This window comes from Silene latifolia, chromosome 2 (assembly GCF_048544455.1).
Source record: "Silene latifolia isolate original U9 population chromosome 2, ASM4854445v1, whole genome shotgun sequence".
In the NCBI taxonomy this organism is placed as follows: domain Eukaryota; kingdom Viridiplantae; phylum Streptophyta; class Magnoliopsida; order Caryophyllales; family Caryophyllaceae; genus Silene; species Silene latifolia.
In genome coordinates this window covers 149,350,330-149,363,004 of record NC_133527.1, presented here as the reverse complement: position 1 = coordinate 149,363,004, position 12,675 = coordinate 149,350,330, and positions in this window count along the sequence as shown.

The following is a 12,675-nucleotide window of genomic DNA, read 5'->3' as shown; positions in this document are numbered from 1 at the left end:
ATGCCGCAATGTAAGGAGGGGTGGCCGTGTCAACCTCAGAGGTTGATTTAGACCAGTCGTGTCAGCCTGAAGAGGCTGATTTAGACTCACTAGCTCTTGTGTCGATCGATGACGATTTAGGCGTATCTGCCGATTTTTTAGACTACTTAACCTTGTTCATGACGCAAGGTGTGTTCATCACGTTTAGAGCCAACAGGGGCGTAATTTAGGCAAGTTTATCGTCGTTCTAGGACCAATGGGACGCTGTAGGATTCTGGTAACTCAGAGATCCCTACGTTCCATATACGTGTGCATGCATGCTAGGGCCCTGATTAATTGCGATTAGTGCGAGCTACGTCCAGGGGGTGGTATCAGGGGTAGCTGGGTAAGCGTGTTTAGCTGTCAACCAGGCTCCCTTTCGTATATTCCACAGTCCACCTGGTGAGGGTGCTCCTGTTGGAGAAAGTAGGTTAGGCATGTTGGAGTGCCATGTGCCTTGTCACCCCGTGTTGGCAGTTGACAGTCCTGCAAGATACACTTTCAACGTACCATAGACATTAGGATTCAGAGTGATGTACTTAGAGAAGCCTGAAAACAGAAAACACTATTAGAATGATGTGAAGTACCTGACGCCATCTCATGGGGTACCAGAGCAAGTGTGGTCCCAGGACGCTGTCAGACCACACCATCCAATATTAGTTTAAAATTTGAAAGAGTTAGAGACAATAAAAATGGGAATGAAATTGGTAGTTTGCCTACTACCGGACTTTCTTTTATTTTAAAATAATTTGGCTTTTCATAGTACATTACCCTGTAGGCTAAAATCTACTTATTATTAAAAGTAATATCTCTTCAGGTGAAGTATGTTCCATTGACCGTCCATAGTCATCACTTTGTATGCGCCATGGCCAACAACTCCTTCTACATGGTACGGTCCTTCCCATTTGTAGGCGAATTTGCATGCCTTTCGATTTTTAGTGTTCTGGAACACTTCACGGAGAACCAGGTCTCCTACCTCCAGGAGCCTGACTTTCACATTCTTGTTGTAACTCCTGGCCACTGACTGTTTGTAGGTAGCTAGACGTATTTTTGCACTTGCTAGCAGTTCATCTACTGTGTCCAGGCTCCTGACCATCTCTGCATTGTTCAGTTCCCCTGTCATACATCCATACATGTGAGTGGGGACCAGAACCTCTTACGGAATGACTGCTTCCGCACCAAACACCAGGCTGAAGAGTGTTTGGCCTGTTGCTATCTTTGGCGTCGTTCTATATGACCATAACACCAATGGCAGTTCATCTGCCCACTTTTCTCCTAACTCCTGTAACTTCCTTCTCAGATTATCCATGATAATTTTGTTGCTGGACTCAGTTTGCCCGTTAGACTTTGGAGTCCTGGGTGCTGATTTCTTCAGGGTGATGTTCCACCTGGCATAGTATCCCTCAGCATCGTTGGAGATGAATTGTGAGCCATTGTCACATATGATCTCTGATGGGATACCAAACCTGCAGATGATATTTCGTTTTATGAAGGAAATGACACGTTTGTCCTTCACTTCTGTAAATGCTTCTGCCTCTATCCATTTGGAGAAGTAATCTGTCATTGCCAGCATCCATATTCTGTTCTTTGTGGCTCTTGGTAGGGGGGCCTACTATGTCCATGGCCCATGTCATGAACGGCCAGGGAGAAATGATAGGGTGCAAGGGCTCTGCTGGCTGATGGATCGTTGGTGCTGAGCGCTGGCAGGCGTCACACTTACGTGCGTATTCTGCTGCATCTGCCCTCATTGTGGGCCAGAAGTATCCTTGTCTGAGAGCTTTATTTGACAGACTCCTGCCCCCTGCATGGTTTCCACATTCACCACTGTGGAGAGCATGTAACACGGTCTGTGCTTCCTCCCTGTCCAGGCATCGTAAGTAGGGACCTTCCAGTGACTTCCTGAAGTGTGTATTATCAATTAGTATAAATCTGGAGGCCTTCACTCTGAAAGCTCTTACTTCCTTCTTGTCATCTGGCAGCTTGTTATGTCGTAGCCAGTCTAGGTAGGGTGTGCGCCAATCCCAGTTATCTGCCTGTATAGATGGTTGGTCAGGCGGCTGGTCGGCTGGCTGGGAGCCTTCCCCGGCCTCCGTAGCTGTCTGAACTCCCACTTCGTCCTGATGGTCCTCCAGTTCTCCTCTGTCTATTTCATCTGTCTTCTGGATAGAAGCTTCTAGCATATGTGCGATAGGAATGCTGGATAGTTCTGTTGGCTTGAACGTTGCCTCCGGAGTTGCTAAGGCATCTGCTTCCACATTCTGATCCCTGGGAATCTGCTTGAGCTTGCAAGTTTTGAATTTCTGTTTTAGCTCTTTTGCTACCTTTAAGTATTCAATCATCTTTGAATCTCTGGCTATAAACTCGTCATTTACGTGGTTGACTATTAGCAGAGAGTCACTGGATATGTGCTGGTGCTTGACTCCTAATTCCAGAGCTAGCTGCATTCCTAGTATCAAAGCCTCGTATTTTGTTTCATTATTGGTTGTCTTGAATTCACATCTTACTGCTTGTGCTATCAAATCCCCCTGTGGTGACCGCAGGATTAACCCTACACCTGCCCCCCTTTGATTGGAGGCTCCGTCGATGTGCATCTGCCAGATCTCCTTGTTCATGTTCCCTTCCAGGGTTAGGATCTCCTCGTCCGCCAGATTTTGGATGGCTGGACTGAAGTCTGAGACAAAGTCCGCTAATGCTTGCGATTTGATTGCTGTTCTGGGGTCATACTGGATATCATACCCACTAAGGTGTACAAACCATTTTGACATTCTGCCTGACAGTTCAGGTCTCCTCATGACAGACTTCAGTGGGTAGTTGGTCACAACATGTATGGTGTGGGACTCAAAATAGGGGCGCAGCTTGTAAGATGTTACTACCAGGGCTAGTACTAGTTTTTCGAGAGATGTGTACCTGGTTTCTACCGGCCGCAGAGATTTTCTTACATAATATACTGGCCTCTGTTCCTTCTCCTGCTCTCTGACTAGAACGGCACTTACAGCCACCTCTGTGACGGCTAGGTAGAGGAACAGTGGTTCTCCTGGTTCCGGCTTTGACAGCAGCGGTGGGTTGCTGAGGTAGTGCTTCAGCTCTCTGAATGCTTGCTCGTGGTCCGCGGTCCACTCAAACTTCTGGCTCTTTCTTAGTATGTCGTAGAATAGCCTACACTTATCTGAGGACCTTGAGATGAACCTGCTCAGGGCCGCTACCTTGCCAGCTAGTCTTTGAACGTCCTTAGGCTTTTCAGGTGACTCCAATTGCAAAACGGCCGTGATCTGCTCGACGCTGGCTTCTATCCCTCTTTGAGTTACAATGTAGCCTAAGAATTTTCCAGAGGATACCCCGAAGGTACATTTAGATGGATTTAGCTTCATTTTGTATTCCCTCAGGGTGCTGAATGTTTCTGCCAGATGCTGCATATGATTTTTGGCTTTCTCTGATTTCACCACCATATCATCGATATATACCTCCATAGTTCTTCCTATCTGCTCTTTAAACATGCGGTTGACCAGCCTTTGATATGTGGAACCTGCATTCTTTAGGCCGAATGGCATGACGTTGTAACAATATATTCCTCTCTCAGACATGAATGTCGTCTTCTCTTGATCTGCAGGATCCATCTTGATTTGGTTGTAGCCACTTCATGCGTCCAGAAACTATATCATCTCATGTCCAGCTGTTGCATCCATCATTGCATCGATATGAGGTAGTGGGAAGGGATCTTTAGGACATGCTTTTCTGAGGTCGGTGAAGTCCACGCATACTCTCCATTTTCCATTCTTTTTAGGCACCACCACCACGTTGGACAAACACTCTGGATACTTTACCTCTCTTAATTTCTTTGCTGCCATAAGGCTATCTACCTCTTGACTAATTACTTTATTTCTTTCTGCTGCAAACTTCCTTCTTCTCCGCTCGATGGGTTTGCACTTTGGGTCCACACTAAGCTTATGTGTTATGATGGACGGATCTATTCCTATCATGTCGTCGTGTGACCATGCGAAACAGTCCATGTTATCTTGCAGAAATTTGACTAGTTGTTGTCTCAAGCTTCCTGTGCATCCAGCTCCAATTAGCACAATTCTCGCTGGGTGCAGCTTGTCCAGGTTAATTTGATCTAGTTCTTTCACTGGGGGCTCGATGTACTCATCCTGGACAGGGTGCTTCTGTAATTGCTATGCTGGAGGGCTGGCAGTGCACTTTAGTGCCTTCTTGTAGCAGCCTCTAGCTTCCTCCTGATCTCCTCGTATTATCTCTACTCCCCATGGCGTGGGGAACTTAATACACTGATGGTACGTTGAAGGGACTGCTTTCATCTGGTGTAGCCACGGCCTTCCCAGGATGACATTGTAAGTAGAGGGTCCGTCTATGACCAGATACCTGATCTGCTTGTTGACTCCTCCCACATAGGTTGGGATGACTATCTCGTCCAGCGAGTTGGCTGTTTCTCCGCTGAAGCCTACCAGCGGGATAATTTTCTTCTGTAAATCCTTCTCGTTGAATCCCATGTTTTCTATAGTCTTCAGCATGATCAGGTTGACCGAGCTGCCTGTATCTACCAAGACCTTTCAAACTGGGCAGTTAGCCATTGACAGGGTGATTATGAGTGCATCATGATGTTTCCGCTCGTCATATGTATCTACTTCATCAAAGGTAACAGCTGGTAGATCACTGTGAGAAATTCTGCAAGATCTTGCTGGTCTATCTCATTTGGTCTCGGTGGCATGTCTTTTAGCTGCTGAGTTCGTTAGCCCACTTAGATCTGAGCCGCCTGTTATCACGTTTATGATTTTGGTGCATGTGGGTGGAGTTGCAGGTTTTATGGAGCCTACCTTATCCTGTTGCTTGCCCCCTCGTGGTAATAGGTGGCTTATCTCACCTTGCTCATACAGGCGCTTGATCTCTCTTCGCAGTGTGTAGCACTCTTCAGTGTTATGCATGATGTCACGATGGAACTCACACTTCTTTTTGCTATCTTTCCGCCATCATTGTCCTTCTACTGGTGGTTTGGGCCACCTTACTCCATCTCCCATCTCCCTGAGTGCCTTCAGAATTTCCTCCGATGCCTGTAGTGAATCCATACTCTGCCAAAGTAGGGAGTTGCTGATTTTCTTCAATTCTGTTGACTCCCCTTCCATATGGCCTATACCTCTCGTCCCTTTTACTTGTAGATTGTTTCCTTCCTGACTTTTCTACGGCTGAGGTGCTGGAGACGCTTGGTGTATTAGGCAGGCTGGCTCTGGCTAGAATGTCTTCCTCCAATATGATTACGGCTGCTACCTTTTCTTGTACCGCTTCAAAGCTATGACAAGGGTGCATAGTTAGCTGCTTGTACAGGTCAGAGTCATGGTGGAGGCCTCTCGTGAAAGCTTCTACTGCCGTTGAAATATCACATTCTCGTACTGCCACCTTCTCATTGTTGAATCTAGTATTGTATTCTCCAATGGTTTCTCCTGCCCCCTGGACGATGCTGTACAGATCTCCTGCATGCTTTTGCGGCTTCCTGCTGCTTGCAAACTGCTGGGTGAACGCGGTTACCAATTCAGCAAATGTGGATATCGACCTGTTGAGTAGACTTACAAACCATCGAAGTGCCGACCCCGTTAAGGTGGATCCAAATCCTTTACACATGCAAGCCTCCTTGACCTGCCCTACGGCTGTTACTGTCATCATCTTCTGCTTGTACTGGCTTATATGGTCAAAGGGATCTACTGTGCCATCGAAGAGAGGCATATTTGGATTTATGAATCCTTTTGGCATAGCTGTGATGGATATGGCGTCCACGAATGGCGAGTCGGCATAACTATCAGGTGCTGCTTTCTCAAGTAGGGGTGGCAGTCCTGGAACCCTGCTTAGCATCTCTCTTAACTCCAAAATCTTGTTGATTCGTTATCTTTGCTGAATCGAGGTCCGCCCGTCACCGCCTGCGATTCAATGTCTTTGCCTCCTAACCCAAACTCTTGAAGGTTCTCATGCGTTCTGGCAGCTAGAGGGGTTGAGGTTACGATTGTCCCCTGCTGCCAGTTCACTTGTTGGTTCATCGCGGATCCTGCTCCAGGTGTTTGGCTGATTGCTGCGAAATTGCTGACAGGGGTGCCACCTGCTCGTGGCTCCATGTGGCTGGCTGGCGGCCAATTATCTGGTGTAAGATATCCCAACCCTTGTGGAGTTATTCTTCCGTCTGACGGTACTATAGCTAGATCCAATCTTGTTAATAGTTCGGCGGGTATCTGTCGAAGCGAATTCCTGCTGCCAGATGCACCCTGTGTTAGGTCCACTACCGGAGATCTCCTTTCTCTTGCCCTGCTCGCTGGGGTGACAGATTGCTGTTGTAGGATATCTATCTGCGCCCAGAGCTCTCTGTCTCTCTTCCTTGCTTTGGCTTCGGCCTTCTTCTGGTCTTCTCTCATGTTTTGCATGGCCTTCTGAAGGTTTTCTATGCCAGCGAGCAAGATTTGTGTTGGACTGGGTGGTGGGGTGAGGCCTGAGCTTGCTATTCCCTTATCTGATCTGGCTTGGGTTGTGACAGCAGGGGTTTTAGGAGGCAAAGAGGTTTTTGCTGTTGGTGTGATTCTTGAGGTATGTCCGGGAGCCTGCGTTGCCACTGTTGATGCCGGGTTTTGAGTAGAGTTTGGTGGTAACGACGGTTGACTGCTCCCTGACATAGCTTCCGATACTTGCTTATCCATTGTGTACTTAGATTATCAACGATTGACGACCACAATGCCCCACGGTGGGCGCCAAACTGTTTAGGTGATTTTTACCAAACTGGTTGTTTCGGGTCAATGCGGTCTTACTCGTTGGTTGCTTGATTGATTGTTTGTATGTCGATATTTAAATAAGTAAATAATGTACGTAATGTAAATTGACACGTAAGATTTGGTGACGCGGAAAACCCAATGTGGGAACAACCGCGGGATGGACGGTACCCTGCCAAATATTGCACTAGCTTTGAATGTGAGGATGAATACAATTGAGACGTAATGTAAATCTTGCTAGCACGAGGTATTGTGTTTGTGTGATCTTGAATGTCCTCCTTTGATTGCTTCCTTGGCTATTTATAGGGTAAGAACCCTAGATGTATCCTACCTTGATTATGGAAAGGAATACAACTTCCATAATAACTCTTGCCATAACACACGATCTCCCTTCATTCTCCCTGATCTCCCTGACTTCTTCCTGAACCCTTTCCTAAATACGGACGCCTTCCCAGTGGGCCCCGTCTCCCTTCATACGCATCTTGGCCCACCTATCCTTCCTCCACCCGTGGACTCTACTTCCACCATACCTCCCTTCAAGGCCCATTCTCTTAACAACTTTACTAAGTGGGCTTTTCCTATTATGCAAAATTTAGCCCAAGCAATATTTAATCGAATTTTTGACTGTCCTTTTTGGGGGTATATGTATAGTTAACACAACATAAGTACCCTTAAAAGTCATATACATATGAGATCCTAAAAATTCGGTTCAAAAGTAAATGCAAACAATATGATAAATGAGAGAGAGTATTGTTATTTGTTAATTAGTGAAACATGACAAAAACGCTATGTATAAAAAAAATTGTCTACGCAACCCATTCATATACCTTACCTAAATAAATAATAATTCTCCAATGAGACGATCTCACAATATTGTTATTGTAAGACGTCTGATGGAAGAGGTGGTTATTTTCCCTTTTTTTCCATTCTTTTTTGTTAGTTATTATTGTATTTTATTAGTAATCTCACAATGCTCTTAATATGAGATTGTCTTACTGAATACCGAATGTTTGCGGGGAGTTACAACCCACTTCACCAATGATTTCAAATACTGTTCTTTGTGGGCTGATACTTCATAAAAGTTGGTCAAAATAGCAATTTTCTAATTATTTTAAGAAGAGGTATCTTGCAAAATAGCCTCATATTAAGAGTATACTAAAACTACTAATAAAAGACACTACTAACTACGGAGTAAAAAAAATAAAGAAAGAAATAGGAAAAATAACCACATTTTAATGTGACATGGCGAATAGTAGGAGTATTGTGAAATTGTCCCGTAGGAGAATTAATGACCGTGAAGAATGGGTATCCTATAAGATAAACAGAAAAAAGGAGACGATCACAATAAGAGTACTATACCTTTTATTATTAACGCTTATTGACGCCTCACATATAGTTATATATATCGGTAAGTATTTCTTAAGAAGGAACTATCCGTCTTAATTTTAAAATGGTCTGGTATATTTGTCTTACTTAACCCGTCTTACGTTTAAGACGAATATTACCGTTTAAAATGAAATTTATGATATACTTCGTATATTTGTGTATTATATGGTACGACACCTTTAATTAGTGCAAGAGAAATTTCATTTAGCCCATAATCCAACACTAAGAAGGTTTAGAGGCCTATATATATATATATATCAGATATAACAGAGACAAAAAATTTAGAGAGAAGAAAAATAATGTGAAGATATTTGTTGTAGTTATAAGACGAACTGAGCCGGCTGACACAAAATTTCACCTGCTTCTATCCTTCACTGACATCATAATTTACAAAAAAGCCATCCACTACAGCTTCCTTCATCTATCCTTCTCATCCTCTGTCTTTATCACCTACTAATCTTTCTCAATTCTTAAGTCTTGTTTCTTTGTTCTTGATTTTATCGCGGCCATAATCACACTCACAAATCTCACCTTTGATTTCTTCGATCAATCCAATAATTTCCCCCAAATCAATTTCCAGAAATTAAAAAAAATCCTCAAATTAGGGTTACACCCGAACTCCCTTAACCACCATAACCACCGATACCACACCGCCGCCATCTCCACCGTATTAGCCGCCGTCGCTGTTGCATCTTTGAATGGATGAAGCCGAGTATATGGCCGATGAATATGATATGGAAGACATCGATGACGATATGCAAGAAGATTTTCGCGACAAAGATGGCGGATCGGATTCGGATAATGACGAATATGATTTCATGGTTCGTTGTTTTGATTGTTGTAGTTTTTAGTCTATATTCGTGTTTTTCTTTTGATTTCAATTGTAATTTTGCTCATCCAAAATTCTTATAAGATATAAGAAACATCATCTGATGAAATATTGCATCCAAATTTCTTATAAGTAAATCCTCAAACACCTACTGATTCCTCTTCAGTCTTCTCCCAATTCATGTAATTTTTCTTTCCGTCTTCCTCTCTTCCTTATATGTTGTAATGCTGTGTAAATTTATGTTTATTGAAACTCGAACACGCTATTAGCATATCGAATCAGGTGGTTTATTACAGTAGCTACATTAACGAACCTAGGTATGTGCATAGAGAATTATTTGATTTTCTTGCTGTAGAAAGTTAGTTTTCGAGACAGTTTATTTTTGCGGAATGTGGAGTGACTTAAGTTATAGACGTCTGAATATAATGAACCAAAGTATTGATGGATCAAAATTTTTGTATTGTGTTCTTGTTGCCAACAATTTTTTTTATGTTCGCCAAGTGTTCGACGAATTACCACAACCAAATTTGTTGTTTTTCTCCGTATTCGGTCCGTTTATTTTAAGGTGTTTTAGGATACTGTAATTTGTATGTATCAATTTTAAATGTAACTGTAAGATAAGACATATACCATGAAATGGGATCTTTGTATGTATACAATCGTCTCGTATACGTTAGTGAGTGTATAGTTTTAGTAGTTCACCTACACTATACGCAATTTGAATTTTTAAGCCATAACGTTACATGAATAACATGATTACTACATGACTTTATTGTCTAATATCTGATTTTTTTTTAGGTAAATGACTCTTCATGGTTTATAAGCTATTGGATTTAAACAACTACATTAGTTATTCGCGGTTGTGTTAATTGGACAATTTGCTTCAACATTAATCTACGACGAGTCTTTCCGATAAGTGGTAATCATGTACTGTTAATGTGATAGAAAAGCATATTAAGACTGTCGGTTTACTCTTCTAAATCCGCGGTCAATGTTTGCTTTACGATATTCATACAAAATAATTTTTTGCTTTTTTGTTTTAGTGAAGGTGTATTAATTAAAGCTAAAATACTTCATATGAGTATATGACCCGCTAAGCTACATGAAATCATAATCGCATCTGTATAAACAAAATGCACTAAACTGTTTATCTTAGACGAATCGTTCACAAGTTGGGGGGCAATTGGTAGGAAAATGGAGCACCCTATGCATAATGCCAATTGCATATTGTGAGAGGGGAACTATACGTCTTCAGATTATGACGGATAGTGTTCGTCTTTAATGAGAATTTGTTTTGTTAGATATAGACAATATTTAATAGATAAGATATAAGGTAACATATTAGGAATAGAAATAAAATCTACTTAATATTAACTGAAATTGTCTACTTCTATCCGTCTGATTGTCGCAATTTTTTTCTAATAGAGCAGCTGTGGTTTCTGTTGTCTACTGCCACTTGTGTTGTAGCACTCTGAAATGCAAAAAATTAAAGGATATATATGCATTAATAACTTCTGACATATTATGCAAGTGAAAAGAAAGTGAAAAAGGTGAAAATAGAGTGAAAATCGGTTTGCAAGAAGAGAGAGAAAAATTAAAAAACAAGAGAGAGAAACTCTAAACAATCAGTCTAAAATCCTTTCTCGCCGGCGAGTTCTTCGATAGACTTTTTCAGGTCGCCGACGAGGATTTTCTCCATCTTTTCATAGGTTTCTGGATCTTTTTCATGTTGGAGCTTGTGTCCTCCACAATTAGTGTGATAACATTTGTAAATCTCTTACAGGTTCACAAGGGTATACTTAATATTTTATCAGTTGATTAACGATTACTTAATAACGGTTGGCTTACTAGAAAGTTTGACGTTATTATCATACTGATGGCGGTGATCAACTGGTCCCTAAAAGTCACACCTAAAGGATGTGGTTGAGAGATGTGATTATGGAAATGTAATCACATTGATGCCTTATATGACTAAAAGGTTAGTCCATGTATTTGACTAAACAGTTAGTCAATGTGATGATGAGACGATTATTTAATACAATTAAATAATATTAGCTGAGACGAATTAACTGTCAATTCGTAAATTGAATATAAACTGTTATATTTAATAAATGTATATAATGTTAGCTTAAACGAATTAAGATGTTAATTCGTAATTAAATGTAACCAGTTATATTTAATTAGCAAATTATAAATATGCGATATTTATAGTTAATGTATATATTATACAATATTGTCATAATAAATGTTGACAGACTGGTATTGATAAATCGACTGCAAACTGTTATAAGTGGACTTATTAATACATGTCAATATAATTGATAATTGATAAAAATATACACATATTATACATTTTTGATAACTACCTAAAAACAAGAAGATTTTCCTTCTTATTTTGTGAGGTGGTTTTGACCGAAAAAAAGGTGAAAAAATATCTACCCTAATGACTCCTAATACACGGTTTATAGGAAGAAAGGGAGATCATTTTTTTAACCTAATTTTCTTAACAATTCTCTCATCAAACAAAACATAAAAAACCCTAAATTAATCAGTGAATTTGGGGATCTCATTCTAGCAATTTGAGGGGCATTTCTCAAAGCATTTTGGGTGCAACTAATAGGAGAATATCGATTTCGATATTGTTCTTAGGCCAATTTTGCTAGGACCAAAGGTTATTTCTTAATCTCTCTATTTTGTTTATGCTATTTCATTTATGACTCGTATTCATAATTATAATTTCGTTATAATCCATAATTTCTTAAATGAAGTATACCGATATTTCCTACAAGTGGTATCAGAGCCAAGGCCACGAAATTATTTTATATGATTTTCATAATTGAATTTAAACAAAATTTGAAAGAAAAAAAATTCATTTCGGCAGAAAATTTTTTTAGCCGTGAATTTTTTTTATTTTGCCGATTTGATTTTTTGTTTTGTTGTTGTTTTGTTTCCATTTTGATTTTTCATATTGTTGTTTTAATAAGTTAAAATGATTATATGATGAATTTGTAGATGTTTGATTTAATGAGGATTAAATTAAAATGTAAATGGAAATAGTTTTGTTATATGATGTTCATTTGTTTTTGTTATTTAGTTTTGGCATACATGAGATTAAATTGTTGTTTAAGTATCATGATTCATTAATTTAAATGTTGATGATAATGCCAAATCTTGTTCTAGTAGCAACATTAAACAATTGTTCATAACAAAAGGGATGTTTTCGATTAAGAGAAAAAAAACTGTTTTTTTGGGTTTTAGGGCTTAATGGCGAGTAAAAAGAAAAAAAAAAGGTTTCTGTTTTTTTTTTTCGGTTTTGTGATTTTGCCGAGAAGAAAATTTTTTGTTTTTTTTTTTCATTTTTGGGCTGTTTTGCAGCGACCAGAAATTATAAGAAAAAAAAATTCCGTTTTGTTTCGGTTTTTGCAGAAATGTCGAGGGAAAATAAAAAAAAAAGGTTGTTTCTTTTATTTTTGGCATTATGCCGTGAGCTGGAAAAAAGATTTTTTTTTTATTGTTTTTCCTGTTTTACCGAGACCAAGAAAAAAAGAGGAATTTTTGCTTTTTTTTGTTAGGTTTTGGCCAATATTGATTATACATTAAATTAATAATGTATGATTAATTGTTGTGAAGAAGTTCACAATTTTAGATACCTACTTATTTTAAAGAGGTTTAAAATAATGTTGGATTAAT